This window comes from Amblyraja radiata, chromosome 6, assembly GCF_010909765.2.
Source record: "Amblyraja radiata isolate CabotCenter1 chromosome 6, sAmbRad1.1.pri, whole genome shotgun sequence".
Lineage (NCBI taxonomy): Eukaryota > Metazoa > Chordata > Chondrichthyes > Rajiformes > Rajidae > Amblyraja > Amblyraja radiata.
The window spans coordinates 23432171-23460133 of NC_045961.1; positions in this window are offsets into that span (position 1 = coordinate 23432171).

The following is a 27963-nucleotide window of genomic DNA, read 5'->3' on the forward strand; positions in this document are numbered from 1 at the left end:
AACTAAACTGCAACGGGATCTTTGATCTACTTTGGTCTGACCAGCAAGCACCCATTACAGATCCCATTCTATTCTCTTCGCATTCCCATCAATTTCCCTCAAATGTGACCATCCGCTGAAACACTTGGGGTAATTGATACTGGCCAATTAAACTATCAACACATGTATTTTTGGAAGTGGGGATAGAACTAGAGATTGTGAGAAAATCCATACAGTCACAGGGAAATGTACCAACTATATGCAGACAGCACTAGAGGTCAGGATTGAACCTGCATCTTTAAAGTTGTGAGGCAACATCACTATAACCATGTACTGTAAGGTCTTTGTCACATCTATTATCACAGCTCTAGCACCTTTTAAATGATATTGCAGTTTATGTTTGTAATGACAATGGTATTAACTAGGAGGTGCTGGAAACAGACAACTTAATTTCCTATGGGAAACACAGAAGAATTTTGAGAAGGTCTATCAGTGAATTTTTAGCATTAACAATAGTGACTACAAGGAAGTCAGCCTGGTCTAATGGAGTGAGTAGTAGAATGGGTATTTTTGTATGGCTGAATGGTTTATGTCAAATGCATGGAGCAGTAGAAAGATTGGTCATTGGATTCCCATTTGACAGAGGTCTGTCTACTGGTGCAACTTCAAGCAACCCTGACATTAATAACAACATCCCAGGCACTACAGCAGGTTGGAGGACTGGGGTCTCAGTGTCCCATCACCCTCCTTGTCTTTCTTTATTCCTCACAAAACATCACGACAGGAGGATCTGATCTCATACGTCTGCAATCCGGGCGATCGTTCTGCGCCGCTCTCTACAAAATGGAACAAGGCTACTGCCACAGATATTGCGGGCTATTTCACCTCCCGGGGGCACAGCAAAACTCACCCATAGCACCATCCCATCTACTGTGATGGAAAAAAATGTCCAAACTGGAAAGGAAGCACGAAGCAGGGGCACAGCGGACATGTAAGATTTATAGTGCCAGAACTTGCTTTGCTCAGGTTCCAAGCCCATGTCTGCCCCCTTCATGTTTCCCGCTGTTAAGCTTTGTTTATGCTACTCTCATAGACTAATGAAGCTGAAGGCCTGCATGTCATGGGAGCACAGAGAGCAAGTGGTTATTTAGCCTCAGGCAATGAATCCCACGTTCCTGCACCTGATGGACCATTGGAAGCCGCAGAAGGCCTTTGAACAGATTTACATGTTTTGATGAAAGTAGATCAAATGGGATAAAATAACCTTTCCCAATGTTAAAGAAAAATAAATTTACTTTGATGCTGGAAATCAATTGCAAACATTAAGATGAAGCAAAGTAAAGAGAAAAGAGATACGCTTATTTGTCAAGGTCAGAAACCAATCAAGGTCAAACGAATGGGGCCGTCCAACATGTGGATCTATGACTGACCCAATGTTCACATGGGAAGGTGGGTAGATGATGTGTATCTAGTCCCTCAGCTCAGGATTACACAGTGGAGAGTCCAGCGGTGAAGCAGGAGTCAGTTTTGTGGTGTCTGACCTCCAGCTACTTTGACTTCCATGTCGTAATGAGAAGGTGCATCAATCAAAGCACCTTGTTGTTAGCCTGATGGTCTTCATAGAATTGCCAGATGAAGATCAGTATGATCCAAAGAACCATATTAGCTCGAATTTGGCACATTATACAGATTTTTCTACTTACATTATCACAGTGTCCCAATTTATTTATATGTGTAATAACTGGAGAAATTAGAAATTGTTCTACTGCCAAAACTCACCAATTGGCATTGCACAATGGTCTGCGCAACTTCACAGTATGGGTATTATATTTTGTATATAAAAACATCCAAAATGTCAGACCGCCTATGTACATAAAAACCAACGTGTTATTTTCAACTATATGCAATCTCCTACCTTGGTGGAGGCTTCGAAGGGAACTGTGGTTCAGGCTGAGGAAGCACTTTGGAATGGATTTGTTCTCCTGTGGCCAAAGGGGGAAAGGGATAGGCCTCATGTTTTAAATGGCTGATGTGACCTGGCCATCAGAGTGGGGACCGCAGGTAAATTCATAATCGAATAATTGTAAATTGGCGTAATCACCACCATATCCCGCCATGAAATGGAGAACTTCCATGAGAGGTAGACATCATCTGGAGGATCCTTGAAGATTTCTGACGTCACCTCACTTCCGATTTCACTTGCACTGCTCAGGAAGCAGAAGCCCTTGAAATTAAACGAGGAAGTCCTCAATGGGCCTGTCCCACTTAGGCGACTTTTTAGGCGAGTGCAGGAGACTCTGCGTCGCCACATGTTCGCTGGTGGTCTCTGGTGAGTCTCCTTCATGGTCGCGGGGAGTTCCCGCATTATGGAAACTAGTCACAGCCTTAGTATGGTCGCCGCAAATATTTCAACATGTTGAAACATTTACTGCGATCAAAAATTGGTCGCCATGGAGAAAATGGATAATCCTGTAGTCGTGGGTGCAGTTGTAGTGGGGCTGCCATGTAGTTATAGGTTGTCGTGGTAGTCGTAGGCAGTTTTAGTTCATCGCCTTTGCTGACCGGTCATTTTCATTGGCTCATTGGGGGAAAAAAACGTAAGCACGAGTTTTCAGAACCAAGGATAACCGGCCGGTAATGTTAAATGCCCGCCGAACTTCACAGCTGTGTATGACTTAATAAAAGTTGTCTGGTTTCTTATAAGTGTCTCCCCCCCCCTTCTCCCCCCCTCCTCCTCCCCCCTCCCCCTTCCCCCTGAATTGAAGAGTCCAGTTACGATGATTATTCACAAAATGACAACAATATTTTTTTTGTGCAGCATCTATTAGATTCTGGAATGCACTACCTATCCATGCCATTTAAAGCATGTTAGATTAATACAACAGTGATGCCAACCAGGTGTTGCATGTCAACGAATATCACTCCCATGCTGGAAACCAGTGCTTGCGTGTCCCTGGAGAGGGAACACGCAGAGTCCACGGGGGTGCTGGAGGCCTTCCATGAACATTGGTCGCCGTGGGGAGTCGAGTGTATTGGTGTAAAATGCCAATATAGGCAGCCTTTGATCGTGTTACTACTCTGTATTTTTGTTTGTTTTGAATGAAAGCATTTTGTGTTATAAAAAAAATAAAATAAAAATGATGGAAACCAATGGGTTCACACACCAGTGTATTGCCATTTCCCAAAGCTTGTTTTACATCTTTACATCGTTCCCAGTTTGACGTTTTCATGTACCGCAACAAAACATTACACTACATAATTGGACTTTAAGCCACAATTTGTGATATAGCAAGATTGCTGTTGCTATTAATTACAAACTTATATATAGAATGCTTGGCCAATCCAACCATAATTCCTTTCAATTTCATTAAGTATTTATTTATCATATACAGATGGTCAGAGGCATTTTAGAGGCCTTACACATTTCATTAAATATACATGTGCATTAAATATACATTTACTCCCACACAGATGGGCAGGTGATTTCAAACCTGACTTCTTAAAGCCAGCACTCAATATCTGCCACAGCTTACCTTGCCTGAGACTTCATTACCCATGTGATACGAGCATGGAGCCTTACAAGATCCTTGGCCTAGAAATTCATTGGTACTGATGGGATCATTTTGTAGGATCTCTACATAAAACATCGTGACTGTTTTGTGTTAAGCTACCAGAATAAAATCCAACAGCACCCCAGGCCCAAGATATGTCACCTTTGCTGGTTGCACTGTTGTGAAGGATCGCAGTAGGAAAGTACAGGAACAAGGCCAGGGTAACAATTGAAAGAATGCCAACTAATAGAAGATAGATCAAGGCCTCAGAAGGATGGCAGTGGGTGGAAGGGAGGAAGGATGAAAAGGAAACAATGAAAGAGCCCATTGAGTGGAGGTTTCGGTGCAAGACCAAGGATATGCAGGTCAGTGCATCATCTGAAATGGGAACCAGATCTTATATATAGAATAGAATAATTTAATTGCCACACAACCAAGGTCGGTGGTATTTGGGTTGCCAGCAGCGGTACAATAATAAAGAACACAACCACAATAAAATGTTTACACAAACATCCACCACAGCATTCATCACTGTGGTGGAAGGCACAGAGCTTGGCCAGTCCTCCTCCATTTTCCCCCGTGGTCGGGACCACCACCCTCCACAGCCGTTGCTGCGGGCGTCCAGATGGTAAGGGACAAAGTCAAAGTCAAGGTGAGTCCAGGATCGGCTCTTCCCAACCAGAGACCGCGGCTTCAGGCTGGTGAAGGCTGCAGGCCGGCGGTCAAAGTTTTAAAGTACCTGCCGTGCCGCAGCCGGAAGCATCGCAGACTGCAGGGCCGGCGGTCGAAGCTCCCCTCCTGGGGTGATGTTAAGTCCATGCCGCACCCGCGGTAGAAGACGGCCGCGGGCCGGCGGTGGAAGCTTCTTCTTCCCCCCGGGTCCTCCACGAGGGATCCCGGGCTGTAGACGCCGCACCAGCTGGAGTTCTGCAGACTGTGGCTTCAGGCTGCCGGCTGCCGCGGGCCAGCGTAACGGAGCGCTCCCCTCTAGCGAGCCCTAGCGAGGTCTCACCCGCTCCGCGCCGAGAGTCCACGCTGCGCCCGCCGCTGAAGCTCCGGGCGCGTCTCCGGGAAAGTCCGCGCCGATCCTTGCTGTTAGGCCACGGGGGAGGCGACCTGAAAAAATCGCCTCTCCATGGAAGAGGCGGCCGAAATGGTTTCCCCCTTACACCCGCACACCACCCCCCACACATAACACACAAAGAAACATTAAAAACAGACTTTTAAACATACTAAAAAATAAATAAAGTTGGAAAAAAACGGACACGCTGCCGACAGGCTGCTGCCAGTGCAGCGCCCCCTTTCGAAATGGGCAGTCCTGAGTGGTAGTATCTGACATTTATTTCCACTCATTGACAAAATGTTTACATAACCCACAAATGTTCCTGTCTACCTCTTTCTGGAATAACAATTTCAAGCAATCCTGACATAATTAATGTCTGCGCACCACTCAAAACTGATCAGATAGGAAATAAATTTGCTTCAATCCCCCGGCCATGTTGTGTGGTGCCTGTGAGATTGAAGCACAGATGGTGGTGGAGTCGTCCTGAATTACAAACAAGGTCGGCAATGTTGCACTGATAAGATTTGGCAGTGAGTAGTTTGAATTACTTTGGACAAAAGTGTTTCAAGGATGATAGCAAAGTCCCTTTGGCAAATTCTTGCCATACACCATCTGCTGATAATTTGATTCTCTCCTACCTGTCCACTAACACTGACAGAATTCAATGTATTGTCTTAATCAGTGACAACAATTGCCAGCATCATGATTAAGAAGTGAAGCAAAGGAACCATACTGTATCTTTATTTACAGCTGTTAATGGTTTCGCCCATTTAACTTTCCTTCAACTGAAGCTCGGAGCCAATATGCTAAACACTAGCTATTAGGAGAGGTTTACCTGCAGCCTCCAACAGTAAATGATGCACGATTCAATTCTAAGCAAATACATGAAAAACTATGTGATTACCTGATAAGTGCAGATCACATAAGCAAGGCTGCTAACTGATAAAGCAGTGGCAGTGATGACCTTAGATATCTTCACCTCTTAAATCTTGAAGTGCTTCAATTACTTCAATTTTCCTTCGCTCCATAGATGCTGCTGCACCCGCTGAGTTTCTCCAGCAATTTTGTGTACCTGCTTCAATTGCTACTTGGGGAAAAGATTTTCAGGGCCAATTTTTGACCTTTGCTGACAATGAATGGTGCAAGCAAAATGGTGACATTGCTATTTTTGCAAACTTCAATGCCACTTGTGGATGTATATTGCCCAGTATCCAACAATAAATCTGTCATGAACCTTATGACAGAAAATAATCTGCACACACACTCTCTGTGTCTGGGAGAACTCAGGGGTCAAGGAGCCTCTAAGATTGATTTTTTTTAGAGCAGTTTGTAGTGGAGCCTACACCAGGGAAAAAGCAATTCTGGATTTAGTGTTGTGTAATGAATCGGATTTGATAAGGGAACTCACGGTAAAGGAGCAACTAGCGACCACCACATGATAAGTTTTAATTTGAGAGGGAGAAGGTGAAATCGGATGTGTCAGTTTTGTGGCTAAACATAGGGGACCACCAAGGCATGAGGGAGGAGCTGGCCAAAGTTGACTGGAAAGGGACCCTAGCAGGGATGACGGTGGAACAGCAATGACAGGAATTTCTGGGAATAATTTGCAAGATGCAGGATCTTTTCATTCCAAAGAGGAAGAAAGATTCTAGGGGAAGATTACAAAACCTACACCAAACCCAAACCAATTTGGAGCAGACAAGGGCATTCGATCTAATTTGAGATACCAGCTACCAAGACAGATGTGTACAGCAATTCATTCTTCCCCCGCCCAATTAAAGCATGGAATAGTCTTCACCCTACCATAGTTACCCAACCAGATGCAACTAAATTTAAGGTAGCTCTTTCTTCCCAAAAACCATTTCTGGCTTAAGTCCTTCCTCCACCACCTCCAGTTTAAATTGCATTTGGAATATTTTGGAGGACCAAGAAACCAAGAACCAAGAAGAGGTGACCGTGGCTGACAAGAAAAGTCAAGAACAGTATAAAACTAAAAGAGAAGACATATAACAAAGCAAAGATTAGTGGGAATCCAGAGGATTGGGAAGCTTTTAAAGAACAACAGAAGGTAACTAAAAAAGCAATACGGGGAGCAAAGATGAAATACAAAGGTAAGATAACTAATAATATAAAAGAGGATAGCAAGAGTTTCTTCATTTATATAAAGAGAAGACAGAGGCAAGAGTGGATGCTGCTCCACTGGAGAATAAGGCAGGAGAAGTGATAGTGGGGAATATAGAAATGGCAGAGGAGTTGAATAACTTTTTTGCTTCAGACATGGGGTGGAAGTTAGTGGAGTGGCTATTACTAGGGAGAAGGTGCTTGGGAAGCTGAAAGGGCTGAAGGTGGATAAGTCACCTGGACCAGACGGATTGCACCCTAGGGTTCTGAAAGGGGGCTTTAGAGATTGTGGAGGCATTGGTGGTGATATTTCAAGAATCACTAGAGTCAAGAGTGGTTCCAAATGATTGGAAATTTGCCAATATTACCCTGCTGCACAAGAAGGGAGCAAAGCAGAATAGTGGGAACTGTAGGCCGGTTAGTTTGACTTTGGTGGTTGGTAAGATTTTAGAGTCCATTATAAAGGATGAGGTTTCAGAGTACCTAGTTCACGATAAAATAGCCCGTCATCTGGCTTTGTGGAGGTCTTGCCTGACAAATTTGTTGGAATTCTCTTTTTTTTTCTTTTTTTTCTTCTTTTTTTTCTCTGAAGAAGTAAATAGCAGGACAGACATAGGAGAATCAATAGATGTTGTTTACCTATATTTTCAGAAATCCTTGATGAGGTGCCACACAGGAGGCTGCTAAGGAAGATGGGAGCCCATGGTATCAAAGGGCAGATACCTAGCATGGATATCAGATTGGCTGGATGGCAGAAGGAAAAGAGTGGCAATAAAGGGGGCTTTTTCTGGTTGGCTGCCAGTGAATAGCGGAATTCTGCAGGGGTCGATGCTGGGACCAATACACTTCACGTTGTATATCAATGATTTGGATGTGGGGATTGAAGGCTTTGTGGCCAAGTTTGTGGATGATACATAAATAGATGAAGGGGCAGGTAGTGTAGAGAAAGCAGGGACTCTGTAGAAGGATTTGGATCTGTTAGGAGAGTGGGCAGAGAAGTGGCAGATGGAACCTGGGAGCGCTGGTGCAAGATTCCCAAAAAGTTAATCTGCTAATCGAACCGGTAGTAAAGAAGGCAAATGCAATGCTAGCATTTATTTCAAGAGGGCTTGAATATTATGAGCAATTTTGGTCATCATATCTGAGGAAGGTTGTGCTGGCTCAGGAGAGGGTCCAGAGGAGGTTTGCACGAATAATCCCAGGAATGAATAGGTTCATATATTGAGCATTTGACGGCACTGGGCTTCTACTCACTAGAGTTTAGAATAATGAGGGGGGACCTCATTGAAAAATACAGAATAGTGAAAGGCTTGAATAGAGTGGATGTGGAGAAAATGTTTTCACTAGTGGGAGAGTCTAGGACTAGAGGTCATGGCCTCAGAATTAAAGTACTTTTTTTAGGAAGAAGATGAGGAGGAATTTATTTAATCAGAGGATGATGAATCTGTGGAATTCTTTGTTACAGAAGGCTGTGGAGTCCACGTTAATGGATATATTTAAAGCAGAGATAGATAGATTCTTGATTAGTACAGGTGTCAGAGGTTATGGGGAGAAGACTGGAAAATGGGGTTAAGGGGGAGAGATTGAATGGTAATGATTTGATGGGCTGAATGGCTTAATTCTGCTCCTATCACATGATCTTATGATCCAAGAAGGCAAAAAGTGCACGTCAATATTTCAGGTCAAGAACCTGCCACAGATCACAGATCTCATGCAGTCTAATGACCTGAAATGCCGACATACACTTCTTCCCATTGGCATGCTGCCACCAACAAGTCAAGCATCACCAATATATCACCAATGAGGCACAACCCCATTCTTCATTCTGAAGAAGGGTCTCGACCCGAAACATCACCCATTCCTTCTCTCCAGAGATACCTCCAGTTCTGTTGAGTTACTCCAGCATTTTGTGTCTATTTCATTGTTTCTGATCTTTGCCAATGTTGTTGGAGCAAGCTCACTCCACAACCGATACATTGTCTCAGCTCACTGCCAATAGTGAGGCAATAGTCTTGTCCCCTTTCCCTCCAACACATTTTAATTACAGGCTTGCAGGAAGATAAACAAATCACCTTCCAGACAGAACCAATCAGAAAAGTCAATGTACAATGTTATTATATTAAACTTCAATCTAATTCACCAGGCAATGAATCCTAATTTCATCTGGTACTTGGACTAAGTTTATTAGTTTAAATTTAGTTTGACTTCTCAAGACTCTAATTAAGCAGTTATTTGGTATCTCATTGTTCAGTACAAGGTTCAGTGTTCCATTTATATTCCATGATGGGATAGATGGTCCTGTGTAGCAGGCTGCAATGAAAATCCATTCATGCCCATTTTAATCTCAAACTATCCATTCGTTAAATGGCCTTCATTCCTCCATGTATTTTCATGGTTTTGATATCTCATGCCAAGGGTGACATTGATTGACCATGTCCAGTTGCCCTAAGAATGTGCTGAGGAGGGAGGGGGCGGCAGCCTTCTTGAATTGGATTTGCTACAGCTGAGATGGCTGGGTCAAATTAGATTTTAAGCAGTTAAAGGGGCTGCCCCACTTTGGCGACCTAATCCACGAGTACTGGCGAGTATGCCCTCGACTCATACTCGCAGCATGGGCGACACGAGGTCGTAGGAGGTCTTTGTAACTCTCCTTCTTGCTCGAGAGTGGTCTCCGCGTACTCGAGGCCTCAGTCAGGTCGCGGCATTTTCTCAATATGTTAAAAAATGCCCGAGAATAAAAAAAGGTTGCTATGGAAAAAATCAATACTTGTTTTACTCGTTGGTTTAGTCGTCGTAGGTCGTCGCAGGTCGGCATGTTAGTCGTAGGTAATCGAGGGTAGTCGAAGGTAGTCGAAGGTAGTCGTAGATAGTCTTCATCATAGTCGAAGGGAGGTCGAAGGAGATCGAAGGAGGTCGCCTTCACTCTCCATTATTCGGTGACCAATTTTCCCGAAGTTAGTCATAGCTAGTCGAAGCTGGTCTTCAACAGTCGAAGGAGGTCGAAGGAGGTCTTCAACATTACACTTTTTCAAACTCTCCTAAACTCACCAATTAGGTCGCCCAAGGGGGACAGGCCCTTTAGAATCTACAAAATCAGTGGAAGGCTGGAGTTACATGTAGAACAGATGGAATAAAGGCAGGAGTATTCCCCCGAGTCATTCATGAACTAAGACGGATAATATTCCATAACATTAGAGATTACAGAGTAGTATGGTCAAAAAACTGAAATTACAGTCAAAGCAAAAGGAACATAACGGGCCTGTCCCACATTTTTCGGCGACTTGTTGGCACCCGTCATAGTCACAGCAGGTCGCCGAAAATGTACAAAATGTTGAAAATCCAGCAGCAACCAGAAAAAGGTACGACTCTTTGTGCAACTACTCACGACCATACAGGCGTTACCCCGCTACATTTGCCGGCAGTCGCTGAAAAAACCGCATAAGTGGGACAGGCCCTTAAGGTTTTCTAAGAAAGAAAGAAATTCCCGACACAGAATGTTTCCCAACGTCCCAAAACATTGCATTTCAATTACTTTTGAAATGAGTTACAACTCTGAAGAATTGTAGCAGCTGATATGCACACAACAAGATCTGTTATAAAGCATTGTCTTAATGATGTTGACCAAGAAAAAAAAGTATTCATCCGGATACTTAGTGTCAGAGAGTCATACCGCATGGAATCAGGCCCTCATCCTTGCCGATCAAGATGCCAAGTCTAAGCTCGTCCAGGTCAAGGGTCAAGAGGGTTTTATTGCCCTGAAATGGAACTGATATGTAAACATAGTACAAAGACAAAAAACAATGCTCCCAAGTCTATGTAGTTTGGAGCTTATTTGGAGGTTGTAGTTTTAATATCCTGATGGTTGTTGGGAAGAAGCTGCTCGTGAACCTGGACTACAGTTTTCAAACACCTATACCTTCATCCCAATGGCAGGAGTGAAATGAGAGTGTGGCCAGGGTGGAGCGGGTCTCTGATGATGCTGGCTGCCTTTTTGAAGCAGCAACTCTGTAGATCTCTTTGATGATGGTCAGTATCCATGATGGACTGGGCAGTGTTCACAAGTTTTTGTAATTGTCTTCAGTCCCGGGCATTCGAATTGCCGAACCAGGCCATGATGTAACCAATCAATATGCTTTCCATTGTGCACCCTTAGAAGTTCAAGAGTATATTCATCGACATACTGAATCTCCTCTGTTTACTTTAGGAAATAGAGTCATTGATGAGATTTCTTCATAATTTCATTAATGTTTTACCCACATTTACCCACATTTGGCCCATATCCCTCCAAATATTTCCTACGTATTTTAAAAGTTGTTATTGTACCTCTCTTAATAATTTCCTCTGGCAGCTCGTTCCATATCCCCACCATCATCTATCTGAAAATATAGCCCCTCAGGTTCCTATTTATTCTTTCCCCTCTCATCTTAAACCGATGCCCTCTAGATTCTTGATTCTCCTACCCTGGGAAAGAAACTGCAATCAGCCTATCTATTCCACTCATGATTTTATAAACCTTCATATGATAATTCCTCAGCCTCCTTCATTTGAAGGCAGGGGCAGAAAACCCAGGGGGTCCAGAGGGGACATGTCCCCCCCATGTTTTAAGAGGTGGGGGACATCCCCCCCCAAGTTTTTATCATCCGGATTTTAAAATCTTCGCTTTCCGCGAGACAGTGGGGGTGGGACTGCTGATCGAGGGCGCCGATTGGACGAGAGAGACGACGGTCAGCAGGCAATGGGGGCGGGACATGATGATTCAGCGCGATGATTGGAGGAGGGAGGAGTGGGGGGTGGATGGGACTGAGGATAGAGTGTGGTGATTGGAGGAGGGGGATGTGGCACAGACGTGCGCTTCATACGCAGCCAGGATAGATCCCGGCCGGGTCTCCGGCGCTGTCCCGAGTTCCCCCCCACCCAGGGGTGGCCAGAGAGGTCGGGAGTCAGGCACGAGCTGTACCCCCAGGCCCACAGCCAGCGCAGAGAAGCAGCGCTAAACCCAGCTCAATTCTGCCTGTCCCGCCAGGTTAACCTGCCTGGGCTTGCGTGAAATATAGCCAGCGCGGAGAAGCAACGCTGGTGTCCCGTCAGTCCAGTCAGGGCTGTAAGTTAACCCGGCGAGACAGGCAGAGTTGAGCTGCATTTAGCGCTGGATTGAGCCTCCGAAGCCTCGTGCATGTGTGTCAGTGTGCGCATGCGCGCAGGGCCGCCAGAAAATGTGTGTTCCCTGTCCCCCGGTCCCCTCCATATTTCGATAGCGAGTTCCTCACCAATATCCTGTACAACTGCAACATAATTCCACAACCTCTACAACTAGGTTCCCCGACTAATGAAGGCCAATATGCCAAGAAACCTTCTTCACCGCTCAATGCCCTGCGATGCCAGTTTCAGGAAACTATGTATTGTGCTCTGAGATCTCTCTGCTCTTCAAGCCTCCAGGATCCTACCGTTCATCGTGACGGTCCTGCCCTGAATTGACTTCATAAATGTAAACTCTGACACTTATTTGCATTAAACTCCATTAGCCATTCCTCATCTCATTTGCCCAGCCGATGTACTTCAGCAAGGCCAAGCGTAGACTCGGCATGCATTTTACTTCGGAGTCACGTGAGTGACTATGTGAAGAAGGGCCGTCCGTCTGCGTGTGCGTCATTACGTCTGTACGCAACACGCACGACGGACTGGCAGGCATTCAGCCTCCCAGGCCGTCGGGATGAGCAGGTAAGGAAAGTTGAAATCACTTACCTGCGTTCTTTCGGGCTTGAAGTTTTTTTCAGAGCCCAGATGTCGAGGAGACGGCCCGCGGGGATGTCGGCTGCCGAAGACCGCAGCCTTCCAAATAGCGGGCGACGGTCTTGTTCCCGACTTTAGCGCCGACAGCAGAATCGGCAGGAGACTTTGCGCGGGAACAGGAGCTCCATGGTTGTCCTGCGGGACGTAATGCCACCCGCGTCTAAACTAACCCGTTGACTCAGATGAGTCCGGGGAAGAGGGATACCCTCCCTCAACGGAGAGCGTCTGAGGACGACTTCTCCCACATGGAGCAACTTATGGAGAAGTTGCTCCAACAATAATCTGCTCCAAAGGAGGGAGCAGCATCAGCGGGAGCCTCGCTTCCCGACATTAGCGCCGACAGCAGAATCGGCAGGAGACTTTGCGCGGGAGCAGGAGCTCCATGGTTGCCCTGCGGGACGTAATGCCACCCGCAAGTCTAAACTAACCCGTTGACTCAGATGAGTCCGGGGAAGAGGGATACCCTCCCTCAACGGAGAGCGTCTGAGGACGACTTCTCCCACATGGAGCAACTTATGGAGAAGTTGCTCCAACAATAATCTGCTCCAAAGGAAGGAGCAGTATCAGCACGGCCTACAACAGTGCCGGTGCCGGGAGCCTCGCACATGGGGCAGCCCAATGTCTTCCCCATTGAAGGGGGAACTACATGTGGAAGAAACCACTCTGAATCAGAGTACAAAGAGAGGGGGGGGGGGGAACCTTCCCAGGGACAAGCAGAAGAAAGGAAGTAAGTAAGTAAGTTTTACTTATATTGCACTGTTTAAGTCAACACCAAAATGCTTTACATAAAAGGAATAATAAGCTTCCATACAAACAAACAGAAAATAAGTGCTTCTGCAATCATCCAGGTTCCACTGGGTGCTTCCCTGGATGGAATCTAGCTCTTGACAGCCCGGGTATTATGGAGAACCCGCAGGCAGCAGCACCTGTTTTCAGGGCTGCACAAATGTCTCCTGCTCTAAGGAGAGGAGCATTCATGGTCCTTTTCAGTCTGACCAAAGCTAGAATCTCATTTAGGTCCACTGGAAGGGCCATGTCAGCACAGGTATCCTCAGGGGCCTGCGGCAGCACCTGTTTTCAGGGCTGCCTACGAACCTCACTCTCAGTGGAGCGGTTCACTGAATCCGGTGGTAGCTTGAAAGCTGGGCACGGAAATATGATCATAGTCGTCTTTCAAGGCAGACTCAAAATAATGGCCAGAATTGTCCTACAAGGCAGGCTCAGTATGATGAGGTTTCAGACCAGACCCAAGCATAGGTCGGGAGAAACATGGAATCCACACTCCTTACCAGTCCTACTCCCAATCAAGGAGAGGAAAGGAATCCGCATCAGGGGCCTTTGGGCTTACCACAAGACCACCGGTAGCCATGGAGGTAGGTGGGTCTGGGTTTACTGAAACAAGGGATTGTGGAGCAGTTACATGTTGGTAATTTACTCTTGTGTTCTTGTTCAAAATGACAATAACAAGAAATTTCAGAACGGGGTTTTTAAAAACAGATAATAACGTGATAATTTTACTGCACAACATACACAGGTTCCAAGCAGACTTGGAACTCGGACTGGAATTGTCTTCGAGGCAGGCCCAGTATTTTTGGGCAGGATTGCCATTCAGGACATGTGACAGATGGAGGATGTCACTTCATCCAGGTGTAACTCATTTGTGCAGTATAGACTTTTAGAAACAGTAATTTTGTTACGGTTTAACTACTGTTTTATAGGAGCTTCCTATAGAATGGTCACATGGCATGCATCGACCTCAAAGATGCATACTATTCGGTGTCTATTCACTAAGAACAGGAGATATTTGAAGTTTAACTGGATGGTATGGATCTGCAAAATGGGTTGACATCAGCTCCTAGACTATTGACAAAACTACGGAAACCAATTCTGGGCCTACAAAGGTCTCAAAACCACATAGTAATGGCATATTTGGAGGACATTTTCATTTTGGCGTCACCAAGATTTGGCAGAAGCATCAGTCAAGCAAACTAAAACCCTGTTTGAAAGAATTGGTTACCTCATCCATCCAGTTAAATCAAAATTGACACCTACAAGGGTAATTGATTACCTAGAATCTACTATCAAAAACAGTAAATATGTTGGTGACTTTGCCTAGGGGCAAACAACAATATTAATTAAGCCTGCAATGACCTGATAGTCAAATTCTAGCCATCTATCAGGCAAACAGCGAGTGTAATTGGCAAATAGTAGCTGCATTCCCAGCAGTATGTCACGGGCCTTTGCATTACCAGAACTTACAGCAAGCAAAGGAATGAACACTCAAATTATATGCAGGCCGAATTGGCAAACTATGGATTGCCAGCAGAGGCCATTGTTGAATAACTATGGTGGATAACGAATGGGAGACAGCTCAGGGATATTTTGCTTGAAAGCCATCGAGGGTTCTTCAGACCTATGCAAGCGGCTAAGGATGGGGAGACACCAACACAGTCTAAAGCTGTGGGGGCAGATGGAATGAGCAGGAGTCTGTAATTCCCCAACACATGGAATCAATTACCCAGAATTGTTGGGGGCACAATATGGACTCAAGGTTCTCTGTAGCGATATGCAACTGGTGCTTGTTCAAATTCAGATTGATAACACCACTGCGGTGGCATATATCCATTAACAAGGGTGGCGTAAAATCTGTATCTTACGACAGATTGTCAAACCTCATTTGGCACTGGTGTATCGAGAGGAATATTTGGGAAATCTACGAGGTAGATATAACACGGTGACAGATGCTGGATCATGAATGTTTAATAACAACACAGAATGGATGTTGAATCAGACAGTATTTAACAAAATAATTACACGATTTGGCATACCAGATGTTGATCCGTTTGCATCTAGACTAACCATTAGTTACCCAGATATGTGTCCTGCGAGCTGGATCCAGGAGCAAGGCAGTGGATGCTTTCTCCCTCAATTGGGGATGAATGTTTATGTATGCTTTCTGCCAATTTGTCTCACAAACCGATGCTTGACAAAAATCAATCAAGACTAAGCCATAGGCATATTGGTAGTGCCAGATTGGCCTACTCAAGCCTGGTCCCCAAAAATGTTTGGGAATTATAGTCCAGCCAGTAATGGCTGTACCCAAGAGTAGGGACCTCCTAGTGAACCCAGTTACAGGGAGCAATCATCCACTACATGAACGTATAATTTGTTGGTCTGCAGATTCTGAGGAGGCCATTTCAAGGCATAGGACTGTCCGAACAAATACAACACAGTTCGGATAACGGATGTCTTGGAGTTCCTATCAACTGTACTATAACTATAAACTAAGTTATAGTGCATCTATAGTGCCAGAGGCGCACTCTCCTCCAATCTGATGCCGGAAGCAGGGCACAGTTCGATTGGAACGCACCCCTTTACAACAAAATTCATGAAGGGAATTTACAATTTAAGACCTCCAAGGCCAAGGTACACTGACACATGGGATGTGAGCATGGTACAAGCCCTACTTTGACAGTGGGGACCGCCTATAACTAACCCTGAAGGTGGTATGCTGACAAAGAGTCCAGACACTGCAAAAGCTACGGATGGACTACATGACCACCAATATGAACAACATAACATTCCTAATCAGGAACCTGATAAACAGAGCAGGCCAGGAATGCCAGGGATGGAGATCCAGTTCTTGGCATATCCAGAGGACCAACGGTTGTGCGGGTGGTAACATACTAACACCACTATCTGAGAGTTACGGAGAATCTCAGAGGCACAGAACAATCGGTCCTCATCAGCCATAAAAAATAAAAAAACACACCAAAAGGTGTCAACTCAAACCATCTCCAGATGGTCAAAAGAGGTAATGGCGGTAGCAGGAGTAAACATTTATATGGTTAAATCTCACTCCACCAGGGCTGCATCTACGTCGGCAGCAAGAGCTATGGACGTGCCCCTTGACGACATCCTAGTGGCTGCAGGATGGACGAATGAAATAACGGTCCACCGGTTTTATAACAAACCTATAACCGGACTGGGGGTGTTTGCACGTACCATTTTAAGTTCTGTCCCTTAGTTTCCCCCCCAAGGTTGGGAGGGGTAACTTTTTTTTAAACTTTTCTTTCATTTAAAGCATCAGTTTCTTTACTTAACTACGTAATGTCTGAATGCTTTAATGATTACACGCATCCATGGTCAATCCATTCAGTGTGTGACGCCTGGATTCGTAACCGGCGTAAAATCACAGAGCTTTGAAATCTTCACGTAGTCACTCACGTGACTCCGAAGTAAAATAGTAAGATTAAACGAGAACTTACCAGTTTGAACTTTGATCTTGATTTTATGAGGAGTTACGATGAGCGATTACGTGCCCACCGCTCCCACCCTCATATTATCAAGGTCATATGGAAGTTCAAGTTTTTCACAATCTTACTATTCTCAGGTCTTCTTTTTTATCTGTGATTTAACACCGCTTCTTTGAAGATTGACGCGCACGCAGACGGACGGCCCTTCTTTACGTAATCGCTCATCGTAACTCCTCATAAAATCAAGATCAAACTTCAAACTGGTAAGTTCTCGTTTAATCTTACTATTTCACTGAACACTTACGCTTGGTCAACCGAGGGCAACTGGATCTTCCAGTTGTCAACTATTCTAACTCCCTGTCCCATTCCTATACTGACCTGACCATTGCCAAAGTGAGACCTCACACAAACTGGAGGAACAGTACCTAATTTTCTACTCACATTGTTTTCCTCATCTCTGGCCTTTGTCCAACCATCTGCCCATTAACCCCCCCCCCCCCCCCAACCCCCCCCCTCACCTTGCCTCACCTATTACCTGCCGTGCTTTGTCCCGCCTCTCCTAGCTTTCTTTAACCCCACACCTCCATTAACCCCACACCCCCACCCTCATCACCTACAATTAGTCTGACAAACTGTCCCGATGCAAACCATCACCTATTCATGTTCTCAAGGGAAGCAGCCTGGCCTGTTGAGTTAAGGGCCCACTTGGTGATTTTTTCGGCGACTGTATCAGGTCACCGAAAAAGGTGGTATTCCAGCGTGACGCGGCCGTGACATGGCGTGGTGACCTATTGACGCGCGGTATTTCCTCAAGTGCGCAACATTTTTTTGTCGCCGCTGGAGTTTGAAATGTTTTAAATCTTTCGGCGACCCTGATACGTCAGTCAATGACACCGGCAGTCGCTGAAAAAAACACCAATTGGGACAGGCCCTTTACTCCAGCACTTTGTGTCTTATTTCATTTACTATAATACCACCTATTTCAGTGTTATCTATAAATGCATTAATCAGGTTTTGTGCATTCCATTGATATAAATGATAAACAGCAATTAGCCCAGCACCGATCCATGATGCACACCAGTAGTCACAAGCTTGCATTCTGAAAAACAACCTTCTACCAACACATCTCTGCTTCCTACCAACTGTGTATCCAGTTAGCTGGCTCTCCCTGAATCCTATACATTCCAAACTTCCATTGCAGCTAACCATAAGGAACCTTTTCAAAGGTCTTGCTGAAGTCTGTATAGACTATGTCTATTACCCTGCCCTCATCAACCTTCTTGGTTACTTCTTCAAAATACTCAATCAAATTCATGAAAAACTTATGAAGATAATTATGCAAATAACATGTTTGGGTCCTTGACTGAACCTCAATTTAACACCTCATCCGAAAAATAGTACCTATGGTTCTAATATGATGGTGTAGGGGTTTTGTTTCCCTTTACTCCACAAAAGGATTCCCCTAGGTTCTAGACCTCGGAATTACGGTGGGATATGATACAAAGGTTGAATTGACCAGAGTGTGCTGATGAGAGAAAATAGAAACCAAGATGGACTTAAAGCAAGTCTAAAATTTACAGGCTTTATTAAGCAATGAGAAATCGAATCTCACCAACACTACACAATGCGTGGCTAAACTTATGCTTTAAACTAAGACTATGAACGGAAAACTATCGGGCACGTCGTGAAACTTACTTTAACACAATTTTATTTGCAAGCATACTTTTATCTTGACCTTTCTCCCCTCAACCTCCTATTTCGGGAACTTCACCAGGTCACCAGGATACTCACAGCCAAGTCGATGCAGGCCCATGAGCTGTCCAGCAGAGCAGGAAGAGCAGGAAGAGAGAGAGAGTTCTGGCTTGACTTCGGCTTTTATACCTGAGCTTCCTTTGAAACCCCCAGGTGGTCCTCTGGATAGAAGGGGTTTTTTGATGTTTCCCAGTTTCGATCTGGCATGAACAATAGGCTTCCGATGATAAGGGGTTTGCTGATGTCATGATCCCTCAGCCTGATCGTTATCATCCCCGATGGTGATTGTGCTTGTGCTGGCCTGTTTACCACCGTCTGCTGAGGCTTGGTTCCTCCCTTTGTGTATCCAAGAGAATCTCGTTATCTCCGTCTCAGCCTTTCCTGTTCACACCGTTGTGTGATGTCCAAGTCCACAGGCCAGACGGGTTTGATTCTTGATGTGGATTGGGGGGGGTTTTTCCGTTGCAGCCAGCAAATTTGTCTTTTAAGATATCCATGTGCTTATTCAATTTCTTCCATAATTTTGGAGGATTTGCCCAAATAACTTACATGCCCCTACGACACGTCCAGGCTCGCACGGACCGTGTCGATTGACAAAGTTAGTGGGCAATCCTCCAGCCTCAAGAGCTGTAAACACTCCTGGTGAGAAGGTGAAATTATGTACCCCGAAAGCCCCCTTAATCGCTAAACTAGGCCCTCGAAGCACATTAACTTACACTATACACATTTTACTTTACATCAATCCCACAAACCATACAGTACCCTCACGACCATTCCCTGAAAATGCAGGGATTACAACTTATGTACAAAAACTATTGCACTAGAGTACAGACATTTTTACAGTGATGGGGTGTTGTTACGGTGACGTCGGGCGGCTCGATTTACCAGCCGTTGTAATTTGGCCATCCTCCTCCGCCTTTTAAATTTGCAATTAATGCATAGCAAATACACCACAATTATCATCTGGCAGATGATCAGAACATGGGACACGATGCGGACCCATGCTGGTACTATGATCCAGGACTCCAGGTCCCACCAACTTGGAGACTTGATCTCTTCGATCTCCCTGGCGATATCCAGAGTCTTTTGTTCCAGGGAGAAGAAGTGTTTGTGCGACAACTCGACCGCCACCAGCAACTCTTTTAATTTTTCGTTCACTGGGGGAATATCATACCCAAAATGGGCAACATAATTAAATAAGTCAGTTACATTTTCTCGTACCGAGAGGTGAACCGAAGAAGGTTCCGGGATGGGTAATATTCGCTGCTGTGCCACATGGACTTCTGCCCTGGGTTTAAAGCAGAAGCTGCTGTGCGGTATCGGGCACCACAGCTGTGATCCGTGCTGATACCGCTGGGCACTTGTGGTGACACAGTACGTCCCACTGCCTATATACGCCACCTGTGGAGGGACATGGTCTGCCGCCATCGCCTCCATAGTGCAGTTTATAGGCTGTGCCCCAACAGTCCTGAACCCACACTGAGGCCTAGCCTCAGCGCCCATGTGCTGGGGACACAGGATTACCTGTGCTCCCCGGCTCCGACAACCCAAAAGGTCAATGCCTGTCACAGCTTGCTCCCTCACTATGACATAGGGCGGGACCTTCCCGTAGCGAATATGCACCCCCCCACGAACAACTCCCACGTTCTCCACCCGGTACAGAGGAGCTGGTCGTGCCGAGGTTCCCATCACCGGGATTCGTACGACCACTCCCATTATGGTGTGATTGGATTTTCCGGCAATCCACCGGTACCGGGTAGGCCTCGGAGGCCACACGAAGCTGACAAGGACTCAAAGTGCTGTTATAAGGGTGTAGCGCTGCTAGGTGCTGGTTGCTTATCCAGGAGGGGACCCGACCTTGCCTCAGGTCTTCCAGGTTGCTCCTCCCCTCCCCCAACAACCATGCACCATACAGCCCACACACCTCATTCTGTGCAGCCTGATCGGACGTATTCCGGTCCTCTTTAATCAAAGCGTTTATCGTTTTTGCATGTGTCTCCAATTGTGCTATGATTTCTTTTAGATGTAGAGTCATTGCCACCTCTTCGTGTAGTCCCGATCCTACCACCGCATTTTCCTCCCCCAGAACCTTTCTTAACTGGCCCTTCAACTGATTGATCTGCAAGGCCAGTTCTACGTTGTCCATGCTATTAATAATAGATGTCCCCGTGTTAAATGCTGTAAACCCGTCGTTAACCACCCCTCGTCTTTGCCTACCGGACCCCAAAGTGAAATCCCCTCCCCCGCGGTACATCTCTTCTATGTCTATGTCCCCAAAATCCAGGTTGTGGAATTTCTGGAACATGTCTTTTAGCAGGGCCTGATAGAATAATTCCGTCTCGCGGGGGCACCATGCGGGTACTCCTCCGTGTCCCCGCGACGCGCCATGCACATCCGGAGGCACATCGTTGCCACCATCCATACGGCGAGGTTATCCATCTGGAAAACAAAGCAAAACACCTCCTTGCCTCCACAGACCTATCCGCCTAAAATGGCATTTGGGGTTTTGATTTTGTCTGTTGTGGTCTAATTTTCCACAGCACATCCCTTTGATCCCGTACTGTCTGTCCCTGTACTCCCCTGTAGCTATACAAAACCTTATCTAATTACGCTAACTACATCTACTTACACACAAACCAATGCTATATACAACGCCACCCGTCTCCGGGTGGCCAACTCATAACTGGTCCCCGTCACGCTGGGGCCACCCCTCTGGTGGGCCCTCCCGTGCAGGCCAGAACTCCTCCTGTCGAGGGGCCTGACTGCCCCTCACCTCCCTTTGCACTACAGGGTTTTGAGTTACCCCTACGTTCCCTGTGGAGACTGGGCTCCCTCCAGCCGCACTCCGTAGTGCCCTGTTTCGGCCACTCTCCTTCCCGGCCCTCCTGTGGCCGGCCCTAGCCCTAGGTTTAATTAGGGATGGGGACCACCTTACTGGGGGTTTAGGGACCCTGTCACTCCTACGTCTGACCGGGGGTTCCCACACCAGAGGTGATACCTCCATCTCCTCTGCTTCTGCTAGTTCTGCCTCTCTTAGGCAGTCTACGGTACCTGCCTGCGGAGGGCTGGAGTCGGCCTCCTTCCCCGCTGCTTCCAGTCCTCGCCCTGGAACACAGCCGGCTACTTCAGGCTGACTACCTGTGGACTCGCCTGGCTCCCCTACGGTTTCCACATCAACCCGGGTCTGTTCTTGATCTTTACCCCCATACGGTCCCTCTATCTTTTCCTGCCTGCAAATGGCTGCTGAGGCAGCCTTTAAAATGGGGTCTTGTGCCTGGACCATGGTCAGGTCCGGGGCCAAAACCACTCCCGCACTCTCCTTTTCCCGAGGCTGCTCCCTGGCTGCAGCTACCTGTCCTTCCTCATAGGGGTCCCATGCTTTCCCACTCCTGGCTCCTTCCCTGGCCAAGCCATCCGCCCTCTGATTTCCCTCGCCTCGTGGACTAAAGGGCGCCCTACTAGATAGAGGGGATGTACGGGGGTTGTCAGTGTGGACAATGCTACTGGAAGCACCAATGTCCAGCAGATAACTCCCGACCACATCCTGGACCTCCATCTTGACCCAGGGTCTCCCACATGGGCCATACTCTAATGGGCATAGGAATGTGGGCTGTTTCGCTGGCAGTCATAAAGGTGCCGGGGGTGCGGATACGGGCGTGCCCTGGCCTGTTGCCATGGCTACCTGTCCGGATCCTCCCGCCTTTGACTGCAAATAGGTAATTAGATCTCTTACATCTATTGTTACCTCCGGGGCTGGGTTGGCCGTTACCGGGGTCCTATCCCCCACTGCTCTACTTGGGTTTCTGCACTCCCTCTTGTAGTGCCCGGGCTTCCCACACCCATAGCACACCGGCCTCATCTCGGAAGAGGTCTGGCTGCCTTCCTGTTTCCACTGCCTCCTTTTGGGGGGTGCAGGTACTATTTTGTGCACCTTGCCCTTAAAGGACTTCTCCTCACTTCTCTCTCCATTGCGGTATGCAAGGGTGAGCTTCCTGATCACCTCCGCCTCGTTAAGGTTTGGGTCAGCTGGGTCGAACCAGTGCTCGGCCCTTGTCCCAACTCGCGGGAGGCAATTCGCCACCAGAGTCTTCAGCCAGTGAGCTGTTCTCCCATCTAAATTCTGCCTATCTAAAGGCATCCTACACGCTCCCTCATACACTGCCCACAGCCTGTCTGCGAACATGTCCGGGGACTCAGCTACCTGCTGCTCTGTCTCCCCCACCCTGGTGAAAGGACTACCCTGATTCAACCCCATGGCCTCCAGAACCGCTGTCTGTGCCGCTACCCATGTTTCAGGTCTTCCCCCTTCCCTGGAGGTCACCGCCTTGCATAGGTATGAATCTAGGGTCATCAGTAGCAGCTTTACCCGTTCTACCTCATCGCAATCGTTTATGTCGGCTGCCTGCTGCACCTCCATAAAATGCAATGATGGGTCTCCCGCCCTGGTTAACTTGGGAACCTGAGCCACCATCCCCCTCAGCACATGTGCCCCATGGGGAATGATGATATCACTCTCTATGGGCCCCCTATCTGCCTGCCCTACCGGGGGACCATATTTCCTTTGCCGTGCCGGGCACATCTGCCCTACTCTGGGCTGTTGCCCCTTTACCCCTGGCTCTCCCACCATGATCGGTAACCCCACCACCTCGTGGTGTGCTACACATGGCGCGGAAGCTGCTAACTGAGGGTGCTCTCCCGCCCCTCCTTGGGCCTGTCCCTCCCCGGACAACCCGAACCCCACCTGCCGACCCGGACCTATCCCCGGCGCCTCAGGAGGCGGTCTATTCCCCTTTGCCACTGGGGAATCATCTGCTGAGGGAAGCCCTCTGCCCCCGGGGGACCCCCCTGGTCCTACCAGGTGAACCCGTCCCCTAGTCTTGGACAGAGTCTCCTCCAGCTGCGCTATCCTCGCCTGGCAAGGCCCGTGATCACTATTGCCTAGCTCGCTACGGGCCACCCTGTATGCTGCTTGTATATCCTGGAACTTTCCCTCCAGCTCCCTGCACTTCTGTGTACTCTGAGCCAGGAGTTCCTGGGCGTTCCTTTCCCTCTCCTTTGCCTCTACCACCTGGCATTGGAGGAATTCCTGGGCATTTCTGTGGGACTCCCTCGCCTGCAAGATACACTGCCTGGCTTTACTGCATTCCTCAGATAGCCCTTCCCCTTCTCTAGCGCTTTCTTCAGCGCTGGCCCTAGCTTCTCTCAGTTGCTCTTCCAGTCTATCTATCTGTCTCTGCATATTGGCTACCTGCTGTGATAGGCACGCTAGCCAAACTGCCTTTTCCTGCCCTTTACTATACGCTTTGCTTTCCGTCCATTGAGCTGCAGCTTCTGCGGGCTGCTCTGCTCTCAACAGTGCTATCACCCATTGTTTGGTGAGATTGATCTTTTTAAACAGATAAGAGGAGATTCTCTCCTCCATCTTGCTACGTTCTCTCACCCCCTCTGACAAATCACATATCCCAAACCACCGAGGTCCTGTCACGGTCGCCATTCTGTAGGGGTTTTGTTTCCCTTTACTCCACAAAAGGATTCCCCTAGGTTCTAGACCTCGGAATTATGGTGGGATATGATACAAAGGTTGAATTGACCAGAGTGTGCTGATGAGAGAAAACAGAAACCAAGATGGACTCAAAGCAAGTCTAAAATTTACAGGCTTTATTAAACAATGAGAAATCGAATCTCACCAACACTACACAATGCGTGGCTAAACTTATGCTTTAAACTAAGACTATGAACGGAAAACTATCGGGCACGTCGTGAAACTTACTTTAACACAATTTTATTTGCAAGCATACTTTTATCTTGACCTTTCTCCCCTCAACCTCCTATTTCGGGAACTTCACCAGGTCACCAGGATACTCGCAGCCAAGTCGATGCAGGCCCACGAGCTGTCCAGCAGAGCAGGAAGAGCAGGAAGAGAGAGAGAGTTCTGGCTTGACTTCGGCTTTTATACCTGAGCTTCCTTTGAAACCCCAAGGTGGTCCTCTGGATAGAAGGGGTTCTTTTGATGTTTCCCAGTTTCAATCTGGCATGAACAATAGGCTTCCGATGATAAGGGGTTTGCTGATGTCATGATCCCTCAGCCTGATCGTTATCATCCCCGATGGTGATTGTGCTTGTGCTGGCCTGTTTACCACCGTCTGCTGAGGCTTGGTTCCTCCCTTTGTGTATCCAAGAGAATCTCGTTATCTCCGTCTCAGCCTTTCCTGTTCACACCGTTGTGTGATGTCCAAGTCCACAGGCCAGACGGGTTTGATTCTTGATGTGGATTGGGGGGGGTTTTTCCGTTGCAGCCAGCAAATTTGTCTTTTAAGATATCCATGTGCTTATTCAATTTCTTCCATAATTTTGGAGGATTTGCCCAAATAACTTACATGCCCCTACGACACGTCCAGGCTCGCACGGACCGTGTCGATTGACAAAGTTAGTGGGCAATCCTCCAGCCTCAAGAGCTGTAAACACTCCTGGTGAGAAGGTGAAATTATGTACCCCGAAAGCCCCCTTAATCGCTAAACTAGGCCCTCGAAGCACATTAACTTACACTATACACATTTTACTTTACATCAATCCCACAAACCATACAGTACCCTCACGACCATTCCCTGAAAATGCAGGGATTACAACTTATGTACAAAAACTATTGCACTAGAGTACAGACATTTTTACAGTGATGGGGTGTTGTTACGGTGACGTCGGGCGGCTCGATTTACCAGCCGTTGTAATTTGGCCATCCTCCTCCGCCTTTTAAATTTGCAATTAATGCATAGCAAATACACCACAATTATCATCTGGCAGATGATCAGAACATGGGACACGATGCGGACCCATGCTGGTACTATGATCCAGGACTCCAGGTCCCACCAACTTGGAGACTTGATCTCTTCGATCTCCCTGGCGATATCCAGAGTCTTTTGTTCCAGGGAGAAGAAGTGTTTGTGCGACAACTCGACCGCCACCAGCAACTCTTTTAATTTTTCGTTCACTGGGGGAATATCATACCCAAAATGGGCAACATAATTAAATAAGTCAGTTACATTTTCTCGTACCGAGAGGTGAACCGAAGAAGGTTCCGGGATGGGTAATATTCGCTGCTGTGCCACATGGACTTCTGCCCTGGGTTTAAAGCAGAAGCTGCTGTGCGGTATCGGGCACCACAGCTGTGATCCGTGCTGATACCGCTGGGCACTTGTGGTGACACAGTACGTCCCACTGCCTATATACGCCACCTGTGGAGGGACATGGTCTGCCGCCATCGCCTCCATAGTGCAGTTTATAGGCTGTGCCCCAACAGTCCTGAACCCACACTGAGGCCTAGCCTCAGCGCCCATGTGCTGGGGACACAGGATTACCTGTGCTCCCCGGCTCCGACAACCCAAAAGGTCAATGCCTGTCACAGCTTGCTCCCTCACTATGACATAGGGCGGGACCTTCCCGTAGCGAATATGCACCCCCCCACGAACAACTCCCACGTTCTCCACCCGGTACAGAGGAGCTGGTCGTGCCGAGGTTCCCATCACCGGGATTCGTACGACCACTCCCATTATGGTGTGATTGGATTTTCCGGCAATCCACCGGTACCGGGTAGGCCTCGGAGGCCACACGAAGCTGACAAGGACTCAAAGTGCTGTTATAAGGGTGTAGCGCTGCTAGGTGCTGGTTGCTTATCCAGGAGGGGACCCGACCTTGCCTCAGGTCTTCCAGGTTGCTCCTCCCCTCCCCCAACAACCATGCACCATACAGCCCACACACCTCATTCTGTGCAGCCTGATCGGACGCATTCCGGTCCTCTTTAATCAAAGCGTTTATCGTTTTTGCATGTGTCTCCAATTGTGCTATGATTTCTTTTAGATGTAGAGTCATTGCCACCTCTTCGTGTAGTCCCGATCCTACCACCGCATTTTCCTCCCCCAGAACCTTTCTTAACTGGCCCTTCAACTGATTGATCTGCAAGGCCAGTTCTACGTTGTCCATGCTATTAATAATAGATGTCCCCGTGTTAAATGCTGTAAACCCGTCGTTAACCACCCCTCGTCTTTGCCTACCGGACCCCAAAGTGAAATCCCCTCCCCCGCGGTACATCTCTTCTATGTCTATGTCCCCAAAATCCAGGTTGTGGAATTTCTGGAACATGTCTTTTAGCAGGGCCTGATAGAATAATTCCGTCTCGCGGGGGCACCATGCGGGTACTCCTCCGTGTCCCCGCGACGCGCCATGCACATCCGGAGGCACATCGTTGCCACCATCCATACGGCGAGGTTATCCATCTGGAAAACAAAGCAAAACACCTCCTTGCCTCCACAGACCTATCCGCCTAAAATGGCATTTGGGGTTTTGATTTTGTCTGTTGTGGTCTACTTTTCCACAGCACATCCCTTTGATCCCGTACTGTCTGTCCCTGTACTCCCCTGTAGCTATACAAAACCTTATCTAATTACGCTAACTACATCTACTTACACACAAACCAATGCTATATACAACGCCACCCGTCTCCGGGTGGCCAACTCATAACTGGTCCCCGTCACGCTGGGGCCACCCCTCTGGTGGGCCCTCCCGTGCAGGCCAGAACTCCTCCTGTCGAGGGGCCTGACTGCCCCTCACCTCCCTTTGCACTACAGGGTTTTGAGTTACCCCTACGTTCCCTGTGGAGACTGGGCTCCCTCCAGCCGCACTCCGTAGTGCCCTGTTTCGGCCACTCTCCTTCCCGGCCCTCCTGTGGCCGGCCCTAGCCCTAGGTTTAATTAGGGATGGGGACCACCTTACTGGGGGTTTAGGGACCCTGTCACTCCTACGTCTGACCGGGGGTTCCCACACCAGAGGTGATACCTCCATCTCCTCTGCTTCTGCTAGTTCTGCCTCTCCTAGGCAGTCTACGGTACCTGCCTGCGGAGGGCTGGAGTCGGCCTCCTTCCCCGCTGCTTCCAGTCCTCGCCCTGGAACACAGCCGGCTACTTCAGGCTGACTACCTGTGGACTCGCCTGGCTCCCCTACGGTTTCCACATCAACCCGGGTCTGTTCTTGATCTTTACCCCCATACGGTCCCTCTATCTTTTCCTGCCTGCAAATGGCTGCTGAGGCAGCCTTTAAAATGGGGTCTTGTGCCTGGACCATGGTCAGGTCCGGGGCCAAAACCACTCCCGCACTCTCCTTTTCCCGAGGCTGCTCCCTGGCTGCAGCTACCTGTCCTTCCTCATAGGGGTCCCATGCTTTCCCACTCCTGGCTCCTTCCCTGGCCAAGCCATCCGCCCTCTGATTTCCCTCGCCTCGTGGACTAAAGGGCGCCCTACTAGATAGAGGGGATGTACGGGGGTTGTCAGTGTGGACAATGCTACTGGAAGCACCAATGTCCAGCAGATAACTCCCGACCACATCCTGGACCTCCATCTTGACCCAGGGTCTCCCACATGGGCCATACTCTAATGGGCATAGGAATGTGGGCTGTTTCGCTGGC